This window comes from Anomalospiza imberbis, chromosome 8 (genome assembly GCF_031753505.1).
Source record: "Anomalospiza imberbis isolate Cuckoo-Finch-1a 21T00152 chromosome 8, ASM3175350v1, whole genome shotgun sequence".
Classification (NCBI taxonomy): Eukaryota; Metazoa; Chordata; class Aves; order Passeriformes; family Viduidae; genus Anomalospiza; species Anomalospiza imberbis.
The window spans coordinates 26,366,255-26,391,435 of NC_089688.1; the positions used below are offsets into that span (position 1 = coordinate 26,366,255).

At 40.4% G+C, this 25,181-nt stretch overlaps 1 long non-coding RNA gene across 2 annotated transcripts in view; it reads right to left on the bottom strand.

The window, feature by feature from the left end:
• LOC137478579 (uncharacterized) overlaps positions 1-22,447 on the bottom strand; it is a 130,624-nt gene extending 108,177 nt beyond the window's left edge. For both annotated transcript variants that reach the window (XR_011001671.1, XR_011001670.1), the window contains exon 1: positions 22,357-22,447. This is a non-coding gene — a long non-coding RNA (uncharacterized lncRNA). The remainder of the gene's footprint in view (positions 1-22,356) is intronic.
• Positions 22,448-25,181: the final 2,734 nt, after the last annotated feature.

The window sequence follows — 25,181 nt, forward strand, 5'->3', positions numbered from 1 at the left end:
TCAAAGCACACCACAGCTACTGAGAATACACCATTTTACCAAAACAACCACAGAACTGACTACATGGCTATAAATTACAGGCACTAGAAACTGAATCCAGATGTCCTAGATTTTGCTTCTAATAATACCTCTTCACATCCGAGGTTTTTTCTCATCATGACTAGGACTGCAGTCTTACCACCTTCTCTTTATAGCTGCCATATGTGAGAGAAGGAGTTTCAGGATCAGGCATATCCTTTAACAGTCCAGGGGGACTGCAAATATTCTTTCCAGCTACCTTAGGGTACAGATTAGAGTCCAGAAGAGCAATAGAGTTGAGGCAACACAAGCATTTTGGCATAAAGTCTCAACAGCTCAATATCTTAAAGCTGCCTCTCACATTGACCAAGAAATGCAGCATAGGCTGACAGCTTCAAGTAACAGGATGAAGTACTAAACACTTCATCTGCTTCCCTAAAAAGCTGCTTAAAGTAGGACTTTAAGTTGAAATTCTCCAGCTTCAAAAATATCCTTCAAGGCCCACACATCACATGCCTTCTGGGGACTACTGCGAGAATTAAGAACTTGAGCTCATGGTCAAAGGCACAAGACCTTCCAGATCTAGAGAGAGTGAAGAAAGTTCATAAGGCCTGAGCATATTCCACTTCAGAGCTCCAATGTCAGCACAGAAAGTGAAGTCAGTGATCCTGATGCCACCTACTCTCGTCAGTTTTGATACCTTTGGTGTTCTGCAAGTTAACCAGTTTTGGTCAAAAAAACTGACTTTTTTCTGCTGCTACAAGCTTGCAATGCCTAAAAGGAATGTTCTCCCAATACACTTCTGATGGCACAGACATTTCACAATTGTTTCCAATTTGGGTGTAAAGCTGATTGAAGAGATCCACTGCCATTCTCTTCCTGCAAAAACTGATGGGAAATTACTAATTCAGTGTTGCTCTGCCTCTGTTCCAGATAACATTCATGTGACCCATATCTAGCACATCAAATAATTATGTCTTCTATAGTTGTGAATATTTGAACTGAGTGTGGACATGTGTGGCCAAAGCGAGGGGAAAAAAAGCCCCAAGGGTGCTATAACCCTTAGCTCATTATTATTAGCATCATGAAAATGAGTAGTGAAGGCCCCACAAGAGAGATGGGGCTTCAAAAAAAAAAAAGGTACACTGATGCAGAGAACCTGAGGCTAATTCCAACTGACCTGGACCCAGAATGGGAAGCAGCAGGCTAATGTCTCCTCTGCAGCCTGTCACCAGCACATGGACATCCTCTCACCATTGCCAGAGAAGCAATTTGGCAGTCTACCCTCATCATGCATTTGTTATCATCTGCCACCTGCAGACCATCCCTCCCTTCCATTTACAACACTCTGATGCTCACTAAAAGTTTTCTAGTCCTGAACAATACAGCTGCTACCAGGGGTTTGAGCTAAATTAGTTCTTTTAGCCCTCACTGAGAGTCCTACCAGCTGTGGAGATGGTAGTTGCTCCAAGATCACTCATGAGTGGAGTTTGAATCATTGAGGAAAAAATCTCCCTTACATGCTGCAGAATAAGCAAGTTGCGGAGTTTTGAGTAGTTAACCATCAATTATTCTGTTTTTAATATCACAGCTCATATCTCCTCTTCTAATACACTCCCAATTAATTTGGCCTCCACTGAAACACAATTCTCTTAAGGGTCCTCATTCTATCTCCTGGCTTTATTAGAATTAATCTTTAAAAGAAAAGCATGAGTCTTTCTGAAAAACTTTTCCAAAGGGTGGTGATTTTGATCGCCAAGCTCCAGCTATCTCAAATTATTAATGTGCACATCACAAGCTAAATATTAACAATGCCTCCTACCAAATCCTCTCTAGTAGGCGTACTACTGTCAATAAAATGAGAGTAGTGGGGCCCATGAGTCAAAACTGCATAGTAAAAAGATTCAGAAAGAAAAATCGATCAAAACAAAGCTTACAATCCATAAAAACCTTTTAGGAAATGAATGAGCAGCCAACTAAACTGTGTTAGAACACAATTCCAACAGTAAATACAGAAGCTGTATACCAGAAAGGTCTCAGCTGCAAGAAAATAAACATGCTTTTATCAGTCATCTTCAGGAGGAATGACAGCTCTGCAGTTCATCCACTTGCACAGTGCTTTAAACTTTTGCCCACCTCAAAGACTCTAGGGGAAGGTTGGGCACCTTTTGTTTTACGCCTTGACTTCACCAGCTCCCAGCAAGGCTGGAAACTTTTTAATATAGTCAGTATTCTTTTGGTAGCTGTAACACGATGATACATGGATACATAGAAGCCTTTTACGTGGGGGAAGTTCATAGGAGCCACTTAAGCAGAGAGAGGAAAGAAGGGAATATTGGTTAAAGCACACCGTCCTGCTCCACAGCTCCATCACAGCTCCCAAATTTTTTAAGTTTTATAGGATACTTTGTCTCCCCTGGTCAGTGCTATTGATTTGCACTGGGGGTAAAGTATGGCTTTAAACCCTTACAAACCAATCTTTAAAGAGCCTTGAAGACATTTTCTCCAGCTTCTCTCTGCCCAGCTGTTAGGAACATTGTGTATTTTAAACCAGAAGGCACAGCTCCCACCCCTGGAAGAGGGGGCAACATGGCAGTATGAAACAGGCACTGAAACCCTGATTTCCTCTTACTATCCACTTTTACCTTACAGTGAAGTCATACAAGAAACAAACGTCTTAACTTGGGTCCAAGACCTTTCCTTAATAGTAGATCAAAGGTTTACAAAGTTAGATTCATGTTTTTCCATAAACAGCAAGATGCCCCAAGACATCTAGGAAGAAATTTGTGGTAAAGACAAGCCTTTGGAAAACCAGAAATTTCAAATCATGAGATTTTGTTCAGTGAGAACATTGTCACTGTTCTCTAAGGAATGATACCATTTCTAGGTCACCTGTGAGAAGCAGCTGGTGAACATCAGAAAAAAGTTCCCCCAAAGCTCTTTTGGGTTCTGTTTATCCATTGGTTCCAAGAGAGTGGTCATGGTCATCTTCCTGACATGTTCTTATAGCAACTCTTTTCTACAATTGTGGCTTCCCTGGCACATTTCAAATATCACAAAGGCAACAAAACTAGAATACCCCTGTGTCTACAACAGAGACTCTCAATTATCTATAAACATTCATGGCAGAATTCTAGTAATTAGTTTGAAAAAGTTAAAACATAGCAGTAGATGTTCCAGGAAGAGATGTAGGGAGTCAGAACTGCCAGACAGATTATTTTCTAGAAGTTATTTATTCAGCATACCATCACAGAAAATGCAGATAGAATGTAACACAATGGGACAGTGTAACAATTATTCTAAATCTCTGTGCAGTTTACAAGAAATTACTTCCCTCTTGTAGCTCTACTGAGCCATCAGCATGCTTCTATAATTGAAATATGGTAAAATTTACTTGCTACTTCTGTAGCAAATTCTATCAGACAGTTCTTTTCAGAATAAAGTAGAAAAAAGTTTCACAACTTTAAGGCTTATTCAGTTCTCAGAATTTTCTTTAAGGTATTAGAAAGGAAGTTGTTCTCATTCTATGTACAGGGTTTTTTAAAAAGAAACCTGGCCTTTACCTACTAAGCAAATGAGATGGGAAAGAGGTTTTACAGCCACATGATACATCCAAATCTACCACTGAAAATTACATCAAATTCATCAGTTCCCAAAATGAATGGACGTTTTTAATCCAGTGCAGTGCCTTGTACCTCCAGACAGAACTCCTGGAGCCTATTTTCCACTTCAAAGAGACCAAAGCAGTACTAGACACCAGTGCCTTTGAAGCATCATCGTCCTAATATAAAGGAAACTCTTCCTATAAGGGAGGTAGATCAAAAGAATTTGGTCATATAAGTCATTCATTTGGTCATGTTTGGTCATTCATCTACTGAGGACATATAGAAGGTCAATATAAGCAAGTGAAGTCCTACCCTGCAGTTTGAGTGGTCTAACACTGCAGCTTGTCAGCAACAATCTCTGGCAGTCATGCTCCAATCATTACAAACACAGTGCTGTGTGTTATGTAAATGGCCAGAGTGCAGCGGTACCCTCAGCTTCATAAACTGTCCAAGGGCACTGCTAAACCAGCTGTAGGGACACACCATCACTGTTGTAGTTAATACCACTCACACTGTTAACACTGGTCCTCTTTGAAAGAACTTCGAGATTTTATAGACTATGTCCAGCCTGCAATATCTGAAATTATGTTGATGTCAAAATTCAGGCCAATCACCAGTTTCCAGGAGCATGGTAATGCAGGGTGGTGACATTCAAGGCACCAAATATTTGCAAAAAATATAATGCAAGATCATGATTGATTTTAAGTAGCAATTATCATTATTCAACCCCCCTTCCCCACACTACTACAATAAATTTTTAAGGTCCTGGGGAAAAAAAAAAATGAAGCTTTTGAAAAAAGCCAAGTGCAAGCTTAAAGTACTGTATGGTGGATTAGGTGATATACCTTGGGGCAACAGTAAAAGACTACGTAAGTTTACATCAGTGACTCCTTTTAGTGTGTTAAATCTAGTATTTCACAGGGTACCAATAGTCCATCTCCTGCCTTGATTTATCTTTAGATAAAAGGATAGAATTTCCTTATTTGTGCTGAACAGATCCCTAGCTACTAATTTCAGAGGGAATTCCACCATAACAGAACTGAATCCCAGACTGCTACCACTGGGAGCCCACGTACCCCAGCTCCATGCAGGCTGACTCTTACAGCAGCAAGAACTGCTACAAAGCCCATTAGGATTCAATTCCTCTTCCTATGTTAATTTGATACTTATCTAAATTAAATAACTAATGCAGATTCTTTCCATAATCTATGGAAATAGAAAACACATCTTGAGAGAAATTTGTTCCACTTCAAGTCTGTCTGGAGGTGTCACTTGGTCTCTTGACTACAGAGGGAGCTTGGGAGCTATTTCCAAGTAAATTAGACCTCAACATTTGAGGTTTCTTGATATTTCATTAGTTGTGTAATTATGTTAAAACTAATTTTATCATCCAGTGTGAAAGGCGTTTTTTTGGCATACAAAGGCAACGTGTATAAGAACAATTTAATTCATATACTTGTTAGTTGGCATATTAACAAAAAATATCCAAAGAGCAGAAAAAAAACCTCCCAACTCTAAAAAAGTGTTATTATAATTTAAAAATAATATGTTTCATATCTCTGAAGGTTGACATTAGATTGCTTCCATCCAGTTTTCCTATTTGCATCCTGCTAATGAGAAATTGCATGCCATTTCTTTTGCTGGCCTTCTAATGAACCTGATTTGTTTCAGTCTGCAGCCTCAATACAATTTTATCCCAAACACTGAATGTCAAGTGCCACTCCCATCCCTCACCTGTGTTCCTAAAAACCTAGTCAACTCATCCTCTGGGAGAAAGGAAAATGCTAACAACCAAAATTACAAATACTTCGTTTTCTTATTACAATATGCTTATTTACATAAATGCCCTCTATTCATCTTATTGGATCAGCCTGACAAAACCAGAATTTGCATTTAAATAGTATGACTATAATTGACATCAAGTACCTGCACTTATTTTCATACTCTTATATCCACATATAAGAGGCAGGGAAAAGCTTTTTCTACTCAGAGAACAAAAGATGAAGATGAGATAATAAGCAGAGCAATTTCTCAAATTTTATTTTTCAAATTCTCCATGGATCCTGTACTTTCCTCCTTTATAAAAGTGTGATAGTGAAAGAAGCAGCAGAGAAAAATTAGACTTGAGCTAGTCAAGGAGAAATTGATTCAGCTTGGATGATGTAGCAAAGAATCACTTTTAGATAGCATCTCTGAATAGAAACATCCCAGACAAAAGAGACGGAAAAAGGCGACCAGCCATTGCTTTTGTTTGTAGGGTTTGCATTTCTTTTTCTAATCAGGACAACTATCAAATCATACACTGGAAAGCAGAAGCATAGACCCAAAGCAAAACGGTTTTATTATCAGTCTGGAAGGAAAGGTTGTCACTTCAGAACTCAAAAATAAAGCTGCAGAAAGTCCTTGGAAATTCCTTCAGTACCACTTTGCTGCAGGAGGGGAACTGGATTGCACCTGAGAGATGAGGTGGGAGAAGTGGTGGAATGGACAGTGGGACAGTGGCCATGGTGTGAGAAGTGGAGCAGGAAAAGGCTAAATACCACCAGCTACAAGAACTGGGACAGGATCGTAGAGCAGATTATTACCTCCAGGCAGCAATGCCCCCTCTGAACAGCAGCTGACTGAGATGAGCACCCCACTCCCTGAAACCATGCCATAGACATACATAGCAATTAGAAACTGCTTTCTCCTCTCAAAAGGAAACCCAAAACCAGAATTAATTATTGAAAGCTTCATTTCCTGAGGTTCTGGAATACAACACAATCATTGCTAGGATGAAGAAGTACAGTAATTATGGGATACTGATTATGGTTTTATTGGGTGTTGTTGTTGACACTGTAGTTCTCTTCTACACTGCATTTCTCTTTCATAAAGCCACAGAATTGTATCACTGCCACATGACAAAGCTCCTAAATGAAATATTTAAATGAGGTGATTTGTTAAATCCAAGAAAGGGGAAAAAATTGTAGCAACATTTAGAGGATAAAAGCTTGCAGCAGAGTTATATGAACACAGCTGAACTGCTCCAGCTAGAGCAGCATTCTCAAGGCAATGGCCAGAGAGCAACAGAAAGCTGACCTAGGACATCCCACTTCAGGCAGCAGGATGGCAACTCCCCCTAAAATGTGATTATCCAGTGATGGGCTGCAAGAGTTACACAAGAAAGGAAAGGGTTAGCTGCTCCTAACTGCTCCTATTGTGACTCCAAGTCAAAATAGATTTTAAGCACTTCCCAAGTCTTTGGGGTGGAAAAGCAACCTCAGAGCAGAGAGAGTTCACAGAGGCTGACACAGATAGACTGATGTTTATGGCCTTTACAAACCTTCTGTGTCACGATAGCACAGGTTTGTTAAGCTGAGTTAGTGTGATTTATTTGCTCAAATATTTTGTGGCTTGAGGACAGAAAGAGTCTCCCATGACATTTAAATAGATCCAGCTCACTCTTTGCAATATCAGCAGCATGTGTTTTGTGTTTTAATTATTGGGACAAAAATAAAAGGAGAAATCAAAGAACATTTTTGGAAAAGAAGAGCAAGAAAAATTCACAACTAAATCCCAGGCAGAAAAAATTGTTTTCAAATATCCTTCAAAGCTAATATTTATATCTTTTGCAATGCATTTTTTAATTAATTGAATTCAGACAAATAAAATACTTGCAAGACTTAGCCCTTAAATTAACATCTTTCAGCTGCTTTGTCAAGCCCAACAGCATCCTTTTCCCCCAGCACACCAGGAGCATTTGTCCAGAGCACTTTAAAAGTTATAGACTTGTTAACCTGCTTTTCAGATTCTTGACTCCAGAATCTGGCATACAGGCATTATCTCAAGAATTTGCACAAAGGCAAGTTTTGCCACACCAGCCAATTTAAAGGGCCCTTTTCAATGCAACTGGGATAATTATTCTTATCCCTCACGAGAAGAAATAGCACCCAAGACTCCAGTAACAGTGTCTCAGACTTAAAGTGCAGTATAAAAAAGTTAGTGGCAAAACACAATTAACTGAAATTTAAAGTCTTCTAGTAAAATTACCAATACTTCCTTTTTCTTATGTATGGGTGACATCTATTGCAATCATTCCGAGACTTTCCCAAGAATTTAAGCCAAAATTGTCACCAATGTCAACTTGATCCAAAAAAAAACTTTAGTAAAAGCTTCAGATCTTTTATCAGTACTCTGATTTGTCAGGCACTTTATGTCTTAAAGGTATCTACTCACTTAAATTGATACAAATTCTACCAGAGACAAAATGGCCTTTTCCATTGCCTACAAAATTAAATCAGGCCAATGATCTACTAGAAATTATGATTTTAAAAAAATTTCTTTCCTTTACATGATTTGAGTTTTTAAACATCTTTTACAAAGCTTTTGTATAATCCAACTGAGCTATTGATGGGATCTGGAAAACAATTTGCCTTATTTTCCTGCATTTTTTCAGAACAATATACTTTGTCAGCTCTGACAAAAAAGATTTTGGGGTTTTTCTGCCAAAATATGTCATCCAGTTACAAGCTGAATTGTCACTTTTTTCAGATCAATTCTTAATCTTCAGACTAGTCAGAATAAAGTGATCCACTCAACTATTTGAGATTACAAGTAGTAGAGTATTCAGTCCCCACTGTAAATGAACCTTACAGGGGTCAAAAGTCAACACATGTATTCTAACAAGTTAATGTTTTTCACTTCTTCCAGCAGAGGACTCAAGTTCTCTATAGACAGATTATTCTGTGCACTTGAAGACCTCTACATGACATCTCATTGTAGACATCAATCTGGTGCCCAAGTCACATTTCTGTGACCCATTTTTTTTCCCTGCACATCCTGATCTGCTTGTGAGGTAGATCCTCACTCCTTTTCATGCTGGAAACCTCCCAAGAATTTTCAGGCAAATGTGACTGAATATCTCCATCCCAGGGCTATCAGGACACTGTGAAGCACCAGCTGTTCTGCCCACCTCTTCTACAAGGCACATCAGTTTCAACCTGACAAAGAACTAACTACAGCTTCCACTTGTTAATACCACAGAAGTGAATAGCTTTGACCTGCTAAAGTAAGTCAACTGAGGCACATCTAAATTTCATAGAGAAATACTTCTTGCTGGTCTTTGTGACCCCATGGACTTTTGAATATGCACAACTAAGGATTAAACCATATTATAGCAGTATCTTAGAGCACTTAACTCACTCTTTTCTCACTCTCCTTCCTTCTGCTTCCTTTATGCATCCTAAATGTCTAAAAGGCATATTTAGTTCCCAGGGAGTAGCAGATTCTTAGTGTTTCTTTAGTTGCATTTGCAAATCATCTTGTCCTTTTTCCCCCTTCACCTTGTGTATCATCCTCAATTATCTTTTTTCTTGATCATCATCACCATTCATCACCATCAATTATCTTTTCTTCTTCTATAAGAAACTTCTGTCCTTTTGTACCCTTCCAGTCCTCTTTTTTACTCTCCCACCCACTACTTGTGGGTTTTGTTATCCCAGCATGTTTTTTCCTGATGTTGTTTCAGTGCAGTCTCGCACATCAATCACTTATTTTAGAACATTACTTTCATTTGGCTCTGTCATCACTGCAATATTCCATGAGGTGCTCACTAGGCATCCAGAAGTGCTGCTTAATTACTTGCCTTCAGCGCTGCAAGCTGCTCACATGATCAGAGGCAGGAGCTCCAGAAGTCACCGGAGGAACTAATTTTCTGACATTTTGGTTGAAATTTAAAGAACAATAACATTCATGACAACTACAGAAGTGAGCTGTGCTGACTAACTCAGAGGCCATTTCACAAGCTCAGAGTTTGCAGGATAAGGGTGATAATTATGTTTTGTACAGTTTTTCCTGTTTTCTACTCCAGTTATTTTTGTTCTCCATGACAATTTCTGCTGACATACATGCATACAGAAAAAGCAAGAAGCCTGTAGAAGCTACTACAGGCTCCTCTCTGCAAGCAAGAGACTGCTTGGTAATTTTCACCCTTCCCTTTTTATTTAAAGGGTCAGGAAGCAAAAGACCCCCCCTGTAGGCGTGGAGATGCAGTCCCAGCTAAACCAAGAGGAATGGAATTGGTACAGATAGAATTGGTACATCTGCCAGTCTGCAAGGCCATTTTACCACCTTAGAATGCCTAGAGAAGCCAGCACCATGTGGCAACATGGCAAAACCCTACAAAGATTATTTAGGAGAATCACAGCATCAAGTTTGCAATTACATCTTTTCTGTCTAAGAGGCAGAACTACATCCTTCAGTAAGCCAGCAGCGCATGTGCAGCAAGAGGAGCAGTGGTGCGGCTCAGGCTGCCTCACTCTTTTACTGTACAGTTTGTCACTGTAAAAGTCACTCTTTGACTGTACAATTTGTCCCTTCTTGTGCCCAGCAGTCTGATTTGGGCAGCTATTTGTCAACCCACTCACCTGGGCCTTCATTCAGCACAATACCAAAGCACACAGTCCTTGTTATTTTAAGGGCAAGTACAATGCCCATGATGGACTGCATCTGTACCTAGCATTAGAAGTGCTTTTGATGAAATCAGGGCTAGATAAGCCCTCCATGGAGCACACAATGCTGATCAAACCTCTGCACACACTCAGGTTTCTCTGGTTGTTCCCTAAACATCAAATTCACCGGGACCAATCAGTTGTTCCCAGTAAAACCCAGACCTTGAGCCCACACTGCTCCTGGCAGTCTCAGCCTGAAGCGCATTCTAAAGGCATTACTCTCTGCCTGTTGTCTTCCCTGCTGCCACTAACACCAGGGCAGAAATTCACTTTAGCAGACAGAGCAGCCAGGACAATTATTGCTTCAGTCAGGGAAAGCACAGTGTTATGGTTTCCAACCCTATTATGGAGGAACTCTAAAGCCTTAGAAAAGTCATTATTGATGGACCTGAATAAGTTTGTAAATCTATTATACTGCATATCACCTAGACAACTTGTTTTCTCAGATTCTGACCTGCATAATCAGTGAAAAACTGGGGCAGGGTGAGGGGATCTGGAAGGAGAAAAAGCCTTTTCTGCCTACTAATTAAATCATAAATAATAGCAGAGAATGCAAGATATCCATTTCAGTATAGAATCAAATCCCCAGGGGCTGACTGCCTCCTTCACTAACCCATCAAACGTCATACAGGCAGAGCAGAGTTTCTCATTAACTGTTTTGGGTTTTTTGATGAAAGAAAATCTTTGAAAACAATATATTTAAATGAAGCAGCATTAAAATTACTTGTTTTGATAATGTTTGACTAATAAAATACTTTTAAAATATTTATTTCAAGTTTCATTATTAATTCACCCACAAAGAAATGACAGTGTTTCAAATCTGGTGATTTAGCTATTCCATCTTACAAAATAAACATTTTTTTTTAAATAATACTACCTTATCCTAGTTCATAATAGATATAGCAATTCAGAAGAGGTACATTTTGCACACACAAAAATAAAAATAATTTTTAAAAAAAATCAAAAGAAATTTGAGTTTTCCCCCATGAAAACTGTGACTAGAACTCAGTCCAGGGTTTGAGTGACAGATAATGACTTTTCCTTCCCACAGTTTGTTGGGAAAAAGTGACAGCTACTGAGCCTCACAAATCTCTCTTGGACAGGGCTGTGCATTATCCCACAAGACAATAGCAATTCTCCACGCAGCTCAGAGAAAAAATGATGCACTACTGGTTTATCTTATTCCTTAACTTTTCTGTCTTTTCCTTTATTTCAGCAACTGATATAATACCACCTAAAATGGATTCAACATCAACTTTTACTGAGTCTCCCTGCTAAGCCATTTCCTCCTCACTCATTGCAAGCTCAAACATCTCTCCACAAACAATTCTATTTTCAGGGGAGCAAGAAATGGTGGGGAGGGAAAAAGAGGAGACAGGAAGGAGAGATGCTTGCTTTTTGTCTACAAAATAAATTTGAGCACTGCTTCATCTCCTCTCCATTCCCAGTGTGTTGCATCCCAAGCATCTCACTTAAACTGTAACTAATGAGCAAAACCAACAAGCTCAGCCATAAGGCAACACCTGCAGCTATGGTATCAGGTGGCAGAGATCAGCAGTCCCCATGGCCATCCTCACAGCTCCAAAAGAAACCCCAATCTCCCTTTCCAATTTATTTCTTGCCAGTCAAAGCCTAAGGCCTGCATTAAAATGCTGTACTCTAGATTTGCTCACACAGGAAATCCCATCAACTCCAGAGGCAGCTGCCTCACTTCAGGTTGAGTGAAAATAAGCATGGCAGCAGCTGACAACTGATTAGTCCATTCTCAGCCAGAAGAAAAAGGTCTCTGACTAAACCAAGCTACTACACAAAACACAGAGGCAGGTCAGCTAAGTGAAAAAAGTGGGTCTGATAGGAAAAATGTAACTGATTCTGTCACTAAGAAACAGGGAATTTTCCTGATTAAATCATTGTTGAAGGGATCACAAGAGCTTGGTTCAAATCCTGGGTGCATCTCCAGACCCTCATCATCATGGAAGCTTCATCAAAATGTTCACACCTTTTCTTAGCTTGGCTCAGATCTTGGTGAGTCTGGAGCTAACTCCAAAACGCAGCAGGAAATATTGCCCTAGTACAGAAGCAGCCCAAAGTTGCATTAAACTACAACTAAGGGTGATTCCACAGCAACGTGGAAACCAATGGCTTCAATACATAGTTATAAATAGAAACTATGTTTAAGTTCATATTTATTTTCACATTATTAGAGCACTAAATGCACATCAAGACACTGTTACAAACATAGTTCATGCAGCCACATCTCCTGTTTTTACCAACAAGTTTCCTGTTTGAAACCCATAGGAACTCAGTCCAAAAGCCCACAAGAAAACATTTTATAACAGTGCTAGAGAATAAGCAAAGAACCACCTAGGCCTTCCTTGGAATCAGAACACTTCAGAGTAGTCAGAAGTAAACCAGGTTAGAAACTCAAGCCCTGTGCTGGGCCTAGAAACAAGTAGTATCTAAGAGGAAAAAAATATCCCTGAATATTTATGTCTCCAAGATAGAGGATGAAAGCAAAAAGTTCCACATTTATTTTCTCTACTGTGATTTAAAAGGTGTTAGACAATCAGGTCCACCTGAAGTGGCCTGTTACTTGTCATTTCCATCAGGTTACACAAATCCTCAACCTAGTGTTTCTGATGACAGTTCTGCTATGCCACTCAGAAGAAAAGCCAAAGCACCAAAATAACCAGACATTCTCTAAGTGTCAAAAAGTGCTCTAGTTCAGGAAGAAAGCAAATATTCAGACATGGTCCACAATCCTCTGCCCCAATAACAATTTTACTAAGGATGGAGAGCAGATGAAATATTTTTCTCCTATTAAATAGGAAAACAAGTAACAGAAAACACTTCTTAAAAGCAAGTTTTTACACTTCTTGAACTTTTTAGCTTTCCTCAGAATCCCACCAATAGTTCAAGGAAAGAACAATCTGTTCCTACAGTGAGCTGCACTGCCGAGTGAGACCAAAACAGACCTAAAGAGCTCTGGAGCACTAACTCAAGCATGTTCTGCTTATTTCTCCTGGAGGAGGGAAGTGTGCTTGCCTGCCTTGTGAGGCAATACTAAAGAACTTTGCAGATTTCTGCACTGTGCTGCTGCTTTCACAGAAGGGGAAAAGAATGGAGGGACAGCTCAGTGGTCCAGGACACTACTGTGGCTCTTTCTGGGCTGGGACAGGAGCCCAGCAGCCTCCTGGGGAGGCACATAGCAGCTTGAATGAACAAGAAGAGCAAAACAAGGGAGCAGACAGAGACCTTGGAAGCTGGAAAACAAGCACACAGAGTGTGCAAAGTAGAAATCACTGGGCTGCAGGACACAGGAACGAGAATGCCCGCAGCAGCAGAGCCAAATGCAGGTCTTTCAATGTGCTGAGAGAGCAGTGCCACCCATCACAGAAACAGGCAAATCCTAAAGAGCAAGATACAGCTCTCTCCAGGAGTGTTACAGCACTGCACAGCACAGACTTGACACAAGAACTTCTTGTCAGCTCACACAACAAGATAGACTTCTTGTTCTTATTTTAAGAGATTCTGCTGTACCAGACCCAACTCAATTTTTCCCCAGACAGTTTCCCTACCTTCAAAACTGACATGTCTTAACCAAAAAACACCTTGCATCAGTATCATGTTTGGTTTTTTCCAATACTCTCTGTGCAAACTATGTCAGTCCCTATGTCTCCTGCCTGGGGAATGGGGATGTGCTCTCCTAAACCTGGCCCAAGGCCTGGCCACAACCTTACTTATCTTTCTGTGTCTGACAGCTCCAGTCAAATAGTAGTTTTATGTCAGGAAAATGGAAAGAACCTGGGAAGAAACTCATCCTCTATGACCTCTGCTCTACAGACTCCCAGGATATTCCATGGTGAACAGAAACACTCTTCTACCACAATTTTACTCAATAGCCAAGTTAGCAGGCTACCACCACCTTTGCAGAAATAATGGCCTCAGGACTTCAATGCTCTGTCTAGCTTCCAACTCTGTAGTTTCTCTTGTGACAGGATAAGGATTGAAAACAAAAAGTTTGTATTTAATAAACAAATTAATTTGATCAGGTTTAGGGTGCAAGGTATTCCTTCTTGGGAAAATATATGCTGAAATTACCAAGTGTCCCTAGAAATTTTGTCAAGAGGATTTTACTGATTAATATAGAAAGAAATAATTCCCAGCTCAGGAAATTCTCTGGGCTGAAAAACAGAGGACAGGGGCACACTCAAAGCCATTCGTTCCTCTCCCCTAAGCATTCACTTAGACCTTTACTAGAGTCAGGATGCAGTGCTAGAGGGACTATAAAAACTGCCATTACTGATCAGGGCCTGGCATGACAGATCCAATGCAGCTCAGAGAAATTAACTTAAGTTTTTCCACTTGAAAAGTCCTGTAAGATGAACAAAAATAAATGCCACCTTAGAAGCTGACACTAGTGATGAGCTTCCAGAAAGAAGACTTCTTTCCCATGCCATTTTGTGTTAAAAGCTAAGGGGCCTCATGTTTGGGGATTTCAGTGAAGCAAGAAGGGAGCAATGAAGCCAAAAAAAGAAAAGTCTTTTCTCTCCACTGGTCACCTGCAGAGCCCCATTGCTCAGACAGCTGAAAGTGAGGGATCTCCATGGAGTGGAATTTTACATGCAGCCACCATCAGTCCTGCCCTCCATACAAGAGCCCCTTTGGATCCAAGGCTGCCAGGCTGTGCAGTTACAGACCCAGAGGGAGCACAGACTGGCTGGGATCAGAAGTGGCCTGGTAACATCATCAGGGAGAGCCAGAGCACACCAAGAAGCCCACAGTTTTTCTCCAGACAAAGGAAAATCAGCAGCCCAGTGCTCTCATTTGAAACCCATAATAATGAGCCAAGCAACTCTCCCTAGGAATTCCTGCAAGCTGAAGGGGGCTCTTGTCTCAAGAAGGGTAGGAGACTTAAGAGTGCATCTTGAGGTTGTAAAAAATTTGCCATGGAGCATTCAGGTGAATGACTCTGAAATCTGCCCAGAAGGGAGAGGATACAAGCTAGTGAACTATGAAAAAGCTTCAGGAGGGAAATTCATGTCTTACGAGATACCAGAGAGACATAGAGAAGAACCCCAGGCTGCTCTGGGATCAGCAGAGCTTACCTTAGGCTTTATCAGTAGGAAAATTCTAGCAGAAAAATATAGTCTAAAATTTTGCCAGCAAAGTAGTCAGATTGGAGAGAGCAAATAAAAGAATCAAGTGTCACAGCCTGACCTCAAACACTGAGGGCATGAAAATTTTTTGGTAGAAGAACTGTTGTACACTTCAGTCAAGGTTTTCAGAGTTATTTACCCCAAATCCCTTCTTTACATGTACTCAAGAAATAATTAAATCTCAGTACTGTGTGGAAAAACGCAGGTGCTTTACAATTTTCTGTGTGCATAATTACAATTATTTTGAGACCAAAATGGTAGCTGTGGATATGAGTGCAATGTTTCAGCATTAAGTTTAATATCAGCAGGCAGGAGAGTAATTAGTTAATGGGCATGCAGAGTTTTAGGAAAAGGATGAAAGCATTAATTATTATTTCTTATATTTTAAATTGCTCTAATAGGCAGAGTCCTCCCAGAGTACATCTAAAGATTTATTTCTATTCAGGCATTGTTTTATACATTGAAATTCAGGCTTGAAATTAGATGTTGCCCAGGGAATTTGTAATTACTATTATTCCTAATTTTTTTTTTCTTGAGAAGTAAATCCCATACTCTACAGAAGTAACTCACAAAAGACATTAATGATTCTGCACTACAGCTGTCAGCAAATGCACAAATTTGCCTAATTCAGCAGTGATTTCCAAGGCAAGTTTTTATTAAAATGTCCCTGACCACCACATAAGTATAAACATTGTGCTTATTGCAAACAACAGGAATTTTCTTTTGGTGCCAGCAATTTGCAGGGTTGACCAAATTCAGAGGAAGGTTACTCAAAAACTTAGTTTCATGCAGGGACAGAGCACACAGACTGGCAGCACAGCTTCAGACATGTCACAGAGTGACAACAAGAGAGCTGTATGCTTTTCAATGTCAGAAGCCATTTTCTGTTTGGAAAGCTTTCATCAACATGTAAAAGCTGTCTGGGAAGTTTTCATCATACATGTAGCAGAAATTATATGGTGACAATCTAAGGCCAGCAGGAAGTGGTTTTTCCAAAGAAACAAAAGCAGGAAACTCTCCCATGAGGCATGATGGCTTCACATCACTTTAGGCAAAAGCAGAGCTGCTGCCATTCAGGTTTTGGAGTTATTCTCCAAATGTCATCATGCCCAGCTCGTTGGGAGAATATGCTCAGCCTCAGGGGCATTTGTCAGGAGCAGGGCTGTCCTCCTCATCCAACAGCATCTTACAGCTCACCCCAAGCTCTGAAGCTTCCACATCACCAGGCTGAGCCTGGCACCCCACAGGAGCTCTGCTGCTGACACAGCAACAGTTGGTGCCCAGAAAGAGCTGGAGCCAGAGCCAGAGGCAAAGCTCTGCCCCTCACCAGCATCACTGCTACCACAAGGCACTTCCCAGAGAGGAGCCCAAGGTGAAGCACCCCCTGCCAAGCAAAGGGATTTTCTGGGAACAGCCCAGGTGACCCCTGCCAGGAAATTCAAGTTCCCACTCTGGCCCCAGCTGACCTTTTACAAGGAAAACCATGGTGATTTCAGAACCATAGCTGCATTTGGAGTGCAAACTCTTTTCCGTGGTATAGCTGCAGCATTCAAAGGGGGAAGGTACAAGTTATGCTTCTTATCCAGCTGCCAGAAAAAAGTATTCCCACCAGCAGAGCAAGAAAGGAGTTGTTCAAGACAAGGTACTACATCCATTATTTACATTTTGCATCACCACCAGTCTTATTAGTACATATATACAAACTGAAGGACTTTTTTATCCTCTTTCAGAGGTTATTAAGTATTCCCTACACTATTTCCCATGTGATTCTAGTAATGTATATAAGCAGATACTGATTCTAACTTGCTGAAGACTTCACCATTGTTACCTAATTTTTGTTTGCACTAACTAAAATACTGTATGCAGATAACATCAACACTAAATGGCAGCAGATTGAAAGCATCTAAGCAATTCATCATGTCACTAAAATATGCAGGCATGTTTCTCAGCACTAGAACATCTCCTTTCTAATTTAGAGGTGAATTAGGCATTGCTGCTAGTTTGTGACTCAAAGATAATTGCAAGACACTTTTCCTGGCTTCTTGTGTTTTCAATTTGTGATTACTGCAAGAAGTTTAATAGCAGCTGTAATTCTCTGTGCCGCCCCAGAAGCCCCCAGGGGGCAGGCCACAATGCCAGTTTCTCAGAAGTAACCCATTACACTTGCTTGCTAAAGATCAGAATGTAAAATAAATTTGAAATAGAATGTAATTAAGAACTCCTTTGCCAAGAACCATTTCCCTTCAGGACATTATTCAAAAAGTCTGAGTATTTTGATGAAAACAAGTAAAGACCAATCCTCTGGCCAAGTAGCAAGGGCTACCTATCATGACAATTGCTTTCTTAAAAATTAAGAAGCCCCATCAGTTGTCTACTCACTGTAGGCTAGGCTGAAACATGATGTTTTCTAAGTTGCTTAAAGTTGAGTCACATTGCTTAGCTCACAAGAGACAAGTACCTAAATTCCCTATGAGGTAGGTTAAAATAAGAAAAGACAAATAGGCTTTTCAAAACATAGTCCATTGGCCAATTTCTCATACTGAAGGCTAGAAAAAAATGAAAATGTTTGCTTTTTTCCCCAAGTTCTACCTGCAGTGCTTAATAGTCTTGAACAGGTGTTTCCAGTCACTTCAGGAGGTAAAAGGAAAAAAAAAACCTCTATTCAGTGATATGATTGAGACCAATTAGAGAATAGCAGAAGCAAGACTGCAAGCAAGACACTGGTACTGCATTGTTGAACATCTGTAACAAACCCATACAACCAGGATCAAAGCATAGCTGACATCATTTCATCCTATTGCAATTAAAGCCAACCAGCAACTTCATCAAAACCAAGGCAGTCAGTGTGAGAAAATTCTACCAGAATTCCCTCAGCCCAGACTCAGAAGTTCCTATTGCAACCTTGTACTGAATACCCAGACCATGAGCCTTAATGTTGAATTAAATGTGGGGAGCACACCCACACAATCCCTGAATATGCCCCACACTGAATCCCTTCAGCTTTGAAGCAAGCCAACACAAAAAGAGTTGGGAGTACCTGGGAAGGGATCTGTCCCCTCTGCCTGACCACCCTACTGAGACAAATTGGGCTGGATCCATTGCTGCACGCAGACACATCCAGAGTGTTCCAGTGGTGATCATCTCTGCTCAGACAGAGCTGCATTGTCAGGAATAGTCAAAATATTTTAAACATCATCCCTGACCTTTACAGCAAAATCCCATGCACTCAATGCTGCCAAGTATTAGGAGAGAATTCCTGATCACCTTCCAACAAGTACTTCAGTGACCCTTCATCTTATTCCTTCCCACAGAGGCCTGAAATTCTTTAATTTCTTTAAAGTACATAACCCCTAAACACACAGTAAGGTTTTGCCACACATTAAAAACCACATGCCCCAGGGCCCTGCCATCAGAGTATCTCAATAACAATAGATCACTCGTGAATCAGATGAAAGAGACTAAAACATGAACAAGCAAAAGCTGCTCTCAAAGTCAAGGCAAACACATTTTTAGGGCAAGAAAACAACAAAAGGCTCCCCAGATAATTACAACAGAATCCCAGTCCCCAGCAGAGGACTACAACAGAATCTATATCAAACACCCCATCAGTGCAGGCAGATCACGAGTGTCACTGCCAGCACCACACACTGCCTCAGCTCTCATCAAACCCCCTAAAGCATACTTGTATTCAAGCAGATTTTGCATCTCCTCAAAACACAATCAACTGCAAGAAAGCTTAAGAGTCCCAAAGACACACGAATCTGAACCATAAATCTGAAGCTTGATGTTGCATAAGAGTAATTCCAGATGAGAAATAGAATAACAAAGACTCAAAAACCAAGGAAAGAAAACTAATAGGGCAGGCTGATTTAAAATAAAATAAAAAATATTACAGAGCACAATGACTTATTTTCATGGTTCTTCAGCCCAGCAGGTCAGAGCACAACTCTCAGGAGTCACTTCATGGTCTTTGTCTGACAGGGGACATGATGCATCCTTAACACAGCACCTTTTACAAAGGGAAAGAAACCCATAATAGTTCTCCTGCAAAGGGCTCCAACAGCTTGCAGGCAACTGTCACATTTGCTTTCAGTGTGGGCAGGAGCAACTCCCACAATGAAAATGTCTGTTCAAGATAAAAATAATCCTATACAGCAATGCTGCACCTTGGAATTCACAAAGAACAGAGGGAACTGATGTTTCTTATCACCAAAGCAATAAAGCCAGTGTGAGCGTTTATATTGTCCCAGTCAGACTTGCAAGGCTTCACTTGTCTTTAGAATGGCCTGAAAGCCTGCAGGAATACAAAGGACCATAATGAGATTTTTTTGGGGGGGGGAGCACTGAGGACAGTTTTGAAACACTGGAGTTTAACAGCGGCTCTCTGGACATGCCTGAGCAGAATTCGTGCCCAGAATTCCACAGCCACTTTAGGGGGCCACTCATTTGAGCCTAGCAGTCACAAGAAGCTCATGCAGGGTGGATACCAGATACCATCATTATGCTGGGGCTTGAGCTGTCTAAATGCATTGGAACAGAGACTCACTGTTGAATCAAGAGCCAGCACTGCACTTGGAGAGACTTTTACAGATTATCTCTTCCCCCTGTTCAGCCAGGCCTCGTGGGTCACCACCAGTAAGTTTTTCATATGCCAGTTGGTGCCTTACACTCCTTAGAGAAGGATCATTAAAATATTTCAAAATGCTTTAACCTATATTTTAAGAGCAAAATATGGAGTATTCCACTGGAAAGGAAAAAACCTCCTTCCTCCCTCTTTGTGAAAGAGCATGAAGGTGATCAGATGGAAGCAGCTACATAGATGTCACATAGATAAGCCAGAACAGGTACAGACCCACAGTGTGGGACAAGAGGAGAGAGCTGCAGTGAGATCCTTTACAGAAATCTGGGAGGAAATCTCCCCCAGCAGCTCTGCAAGCCCCCTCTTGATCACATGTAAATATCTGCCAAGCTTCCCGTGCAGGTCCAAAAGGCACACACACGCACATTCACTTCTGCATGCAGCACACTTGGTTATAGGCATTGCTGAGCATTTACCTCTTTGCTCAACTTCTCAAAGCTGCGTTGCTGAATAAGGTCTTCATCCAGTAAAACACCATTATTCACACAGCGGTGTTTGTTAGAAACCAAAACAATGTATTATTCATACAGTTATTCCATTCAATCAACCTCACCCTTCCAACACCTCATTTTTCCTGCTTAGCCTAGAACAGCATTTTCCTGAAATTGAGCAGAAGGCTGAGATTTTTGATTTATTTTTGAGGCCATTTGCTATGTACTAGACTAAAAGAAGCCCTACCACATACACATACAAAAAAAGCCTTATTTCCCTCCACTCTTACTGCATCATCCTTCAACTCTTTGAGGAAGACCCACTCCCTGCTGAGTAATACACTCCATTTATCACCACCGGCAGAGAACACTGCATCAGGATTTGGCTCTGTGTTGCAGCAACCCACTGTCTGCTCTGAAGGTTACAGAGGAGTGCAAACGCATGTATTGTACCCACTACTTAACATATTTCATCTGTAAATTGTCTGAAAATTCAAATTGAACCAATATGGAAGATGTCTAGTACATTTTCCTAAACTAAAACTTGGGTACAAGTCTTGGCTCCTCATATTTCAGTTAAACAAAAACCTCTGGCTGCTACTATAACCAGAATGCCAATAAAACAGACAGTTTAGCTGGTTATGTATTCTTGATTCACAAACACATTGACAAGAAAGCAAAGTGTCATTTAACATACAAGACAGAAAAACAATTAACAGCACAAAATACAAAATTTCTACTTCTATTACACTACAGGCTTTCTATCACTAAATAGTCCATCACTAATTAAGCAGTCTGCACTAAATGAATTCTAGCCTCACTTTTTGAAAAGTACTTTGATACATTCTTTGCTCATCATGTCCTACAAAGCTTAACTTTGTTTTACAGCCCTTACTCTGAAACTAAGTTTCAGCTTGCCAAGTTCAGGGGACAGCATGTGACACAATGAACTGTGTTAATCTCCAGGTCAGAATCCATCCTATATCTACCAGCATCTTTTGCCTTCCAAGCAAAGGTTTCAATCATAATTGAAGTACAAATCCAGCAGTTGCACCAGGGTGTAGGGAAAGTAAGGCTTACCTCTGGATAGAACTTCTGCAGTTCCTGTCACAAACCCCAGGCACAGAGAAGAAAAGGATGTGGGAGAGTAAGAACTTCCTATGACATTCCTGCCATGTGCTTTGCAGATGAACAATTTTATTCATTACTTTTATTAAAAATCCAGCATTTCCTTCCAGAAGCACTGATGCACCCTCCTAAGAGGAGGATTCAAAACATCTAATCTTGGATGACAGCCTGCACAGTTTTGGGTAAAGCACATGATCTCCTCCACAGTTGCGCTTTACTAAGACTCAGAACTACTTCAGAGAACCTTAGTATAAACACTCTTACTAGAATTAGCTGGATTTTTCTCCCAGAGAAAAGCCTTGAGTCACAGCAGGTTTTAATCATTATTTTAGAACGGTGCAGAGAGGCAGGCAGTAACGTAACAAGAAAATGCTTGCATTAAGTGGACCATGAAGAGCACCTGGAGACAAATAGATTTTAGTTACAGAATCTCTTCCACATTAAGAAACAAACAAAACACAATGCTCCAAGTCTCTGCCACATTTGCCTAGAGTCCTGTTACAGGCATCAACATCTCCTGCAAAAGGATCAGCTGCCAGTAAGTGTGATCTAAAGCAAGTACCACACCTTCTGCAGAAGTTACTGTTTTAAGGGAATAAGTGAACTAGATCTCCTCTATTCAGCAGGGTAGGAAGCCTACATCCATAGCTGGAGTTTGGCTGATTGCTATTTTGACACAGAATAAAGAGCTCCCAAACCAGCCCTTTAAAGGGATTCCATAGCAAGATCTAGTACCTAATTTTCCTCAGGAATAATGATGAATTAGCTGTAGTTCACCATTATCAACTAACCAAGGCACAGTACTTGGTTAGCTGCCATTCAACCAAACAGCTTCAACATTTTCAGAAATCAGCAAACACTAGGAGTAGCCACAATATACTTACATACCTAATCTTCAGGCACATAACCACTTCAACCAACTTCCAGGTGTCTCTCCTCTTGCCCCAGCAGGATCCTGAAAATACCTTTAACAATAACTTATCAAAAAAAGCACCTTCTTCCCACAAAAACCCATGGAGCAAACACATCCATGCCCAACTTAGCCTTTTCTTCAGATTTTATCTTCTTCAGTGAACTGGCTAATTAAGCCAGCAACTCAGCTTCACCTGGACCAAATGGAGAAGGTCTCTTATGGCAGGTGTGAGCAATGAATCACACAAATCGTGTAGCATTGGTAAAACATTAGTCTTTTTACAGAACTGAGGAAAAAATGCATTGGAAGGTGATTTTAGTAGAAAATGACTGGGTCAGGCATTGTTAATATCTGGTCAGGCATTGTTAATAGCACTTCAGATGCATGAGTTAGGTATGGATGTGCCCTTCCTAAGAGGTATAGGATTAACTGAATTTTACTAAAGGGAAAGAAGTTCCCAGGGCAGCTAATCACTCAAAAACTGGCACAAGAAACCTTTGCATGTGTTTTTCTCTGCAGGAAAGATATTCTTTTGATGAAGCTAGCAGCTGAATCAGAGCAATGTGACAAAACAGGTTGGTCAGATGGAATTTACAAGCTCAAAAAGAATAGCTGGATGGCAGAGCTCAGGTTAGGTGGTCTGATGACATTTTTGACATTAAGGCCCAGGCTTAAAAGACAAGCAGTGGGTAGGCTGTGATTCACTCCTGTAAATCCTTATTTTCCAGGCTTAGTCCCAACAGCTGGCTATTCAGTTAATTGCATGCTTTCTTTGTATGTGCTATGAAGAGGTTTTGTAAGATGAAATATTTTGGGTGCCCTTCTGAATCCACTAGAGAAAACATAAGCATTTTCACAGGCTTTCCTGGACCTTAGTCCAGAATAAACCAGGAGGATTTCTGAGCTGTCTTTAACTCTCCTTGAAACCTTTTAAAAGTGATTGAGTTTTTCTGGGACCCTGCAACCTCCCTGAATTCATGCCCCATCTGCTGTCTGTGGGATCTCAGAGTAAGGTTCAGGTTCTCCACCTGTGAAAGTGGCAGTGGGTCTTTTTCTCTCATCTCCTACCAAGATGTTTTCTTTCTTCCTTATGAGTTTATTTATATAGGAAAGAACAGCTCAAGCATTTTCATATCAGACTGAGCTTGGTTTTGCTTAGGACTGATCTCCAAGTATTAAGCACAGAAGATCTCACCATAGCAATAGAACCCTAAAGTCCCCACTCCCCCCAAACTATAGTTACCAATTTTGCTCCTCTAGACTCAGCCCACACAACTCTCTTTTTCAGCTAATTTCACTTTAAATTTTCCCTGTGCTTACAGAGAAGCTTCCCTCTACTTCTTTCACTCAGCTTCATGTGCCTTTTGGTTGAGGTTATTTAATGGGGTAGTTAAATGTTTAGTCTTTGTCCCTTAGCCAGAATTAGCTCTGTTCCACCCAGAGCCTTTTCTTTGATTAATTAAAAGGAAGGAGGAAGCTATAGAGTAATTTTATTGCTGTTTTCAACTGAATAGCAGTTTGTGTTCTGGATATTGTCTGACAAATGAGCAGAACCACGAAACAGAATTGATAATAAATATAAACTTGTTAGTATTGTAGCAATACTAACACCAGTGCTATCAGTTAGGAAAGTCATGACATGCTCTGCATTACCCAAGGAATTTGGCTTTTTTTTTGTTTTGTTTTGTTGTTAGTGCTGTTGAATTAAAACAGGGTGCACTGTTTTGGCCACATAACAGAAATGCATCAGGTCCACATGTTGCTTTAAGTATCATGGACAAATCTTCAGTCACCATTCCTGCCTACACTATTTTCTAATGGCAACTAAAATAATTGCTTTTTTATTTTCCCAGTAAAGTGTGAAATTGTTTTCAAAACTAATTAGCACATTTTGCAGCGAGTAAGAATTAGTGTAGCAATTGTCATCACAAACCCCTTTGAAGTCCAGAAGAGAATGGATTTTGAAACAAATCACCTAAATCTTCACAAGGTCTTGAGCCCAAAGTGGCAGAAAAAATTACCACAGAGATTTAGTGTGAGCTCCCATTAAAGTATTGTGGGAATATACTGTGATTAAATAAAAAGTAAACTATCTTTCTTTGCTTTGCAATGATAATAAATAGCCTGTGGTCACAAAGTTGCAGAGTCTAAATCTCCTGCACCTGTAGTTTTCTCTTTAGAAAATAAGAGGAAGCTCAGAGACACTTCCAACAGCTGCAGGCAAACAAAAAAAAACCCTTGTATTTCTCCACCCTGCTAATACAGATGTTATCACTTGTGCTTGGACCAAAGTGAAGTTCTCCAACTTCCTCTCAGTCTTTTTTCCAGCTTTTTCTTTTTTTTTTTTTTTTTTTGTGGTGTGGAACTGTCACTTTTTAACTAGCTTGCTACCCTTCTGGTTCATGAGAAAAATTTTTTCTTTACCTAAGATACTTCAGGAACTTTCTACTACAGGCGTCTCCAGTAAAGAAGCATATGCTTGACTTTCCAGTCACTGTAAATGAAGAGTGCTCCACTGGCCCAAATCAGCTTCCCAGAGCCCAGCTGGAAATTCAAACACTGCCAAACATTTGGTAAAATCCCATCCAGAAGTGGGTGGCTTCATCAAGGCACCCACATTTCACCTCAAAGGAAGAACAGGAGAACACAAATCACTTGGTCAGGGCAGTTCCCCACTGTGAGGTGTCAGGATTTTCCCTGAGGGGTGCAGGAGGTGGCCAGGTGGGTTCTTCTTTGGCTAAGAACTGTTCAGCAACTGATTTATTTCCCCAGAGTTTGGAAACCTTGAGAATATATCTTT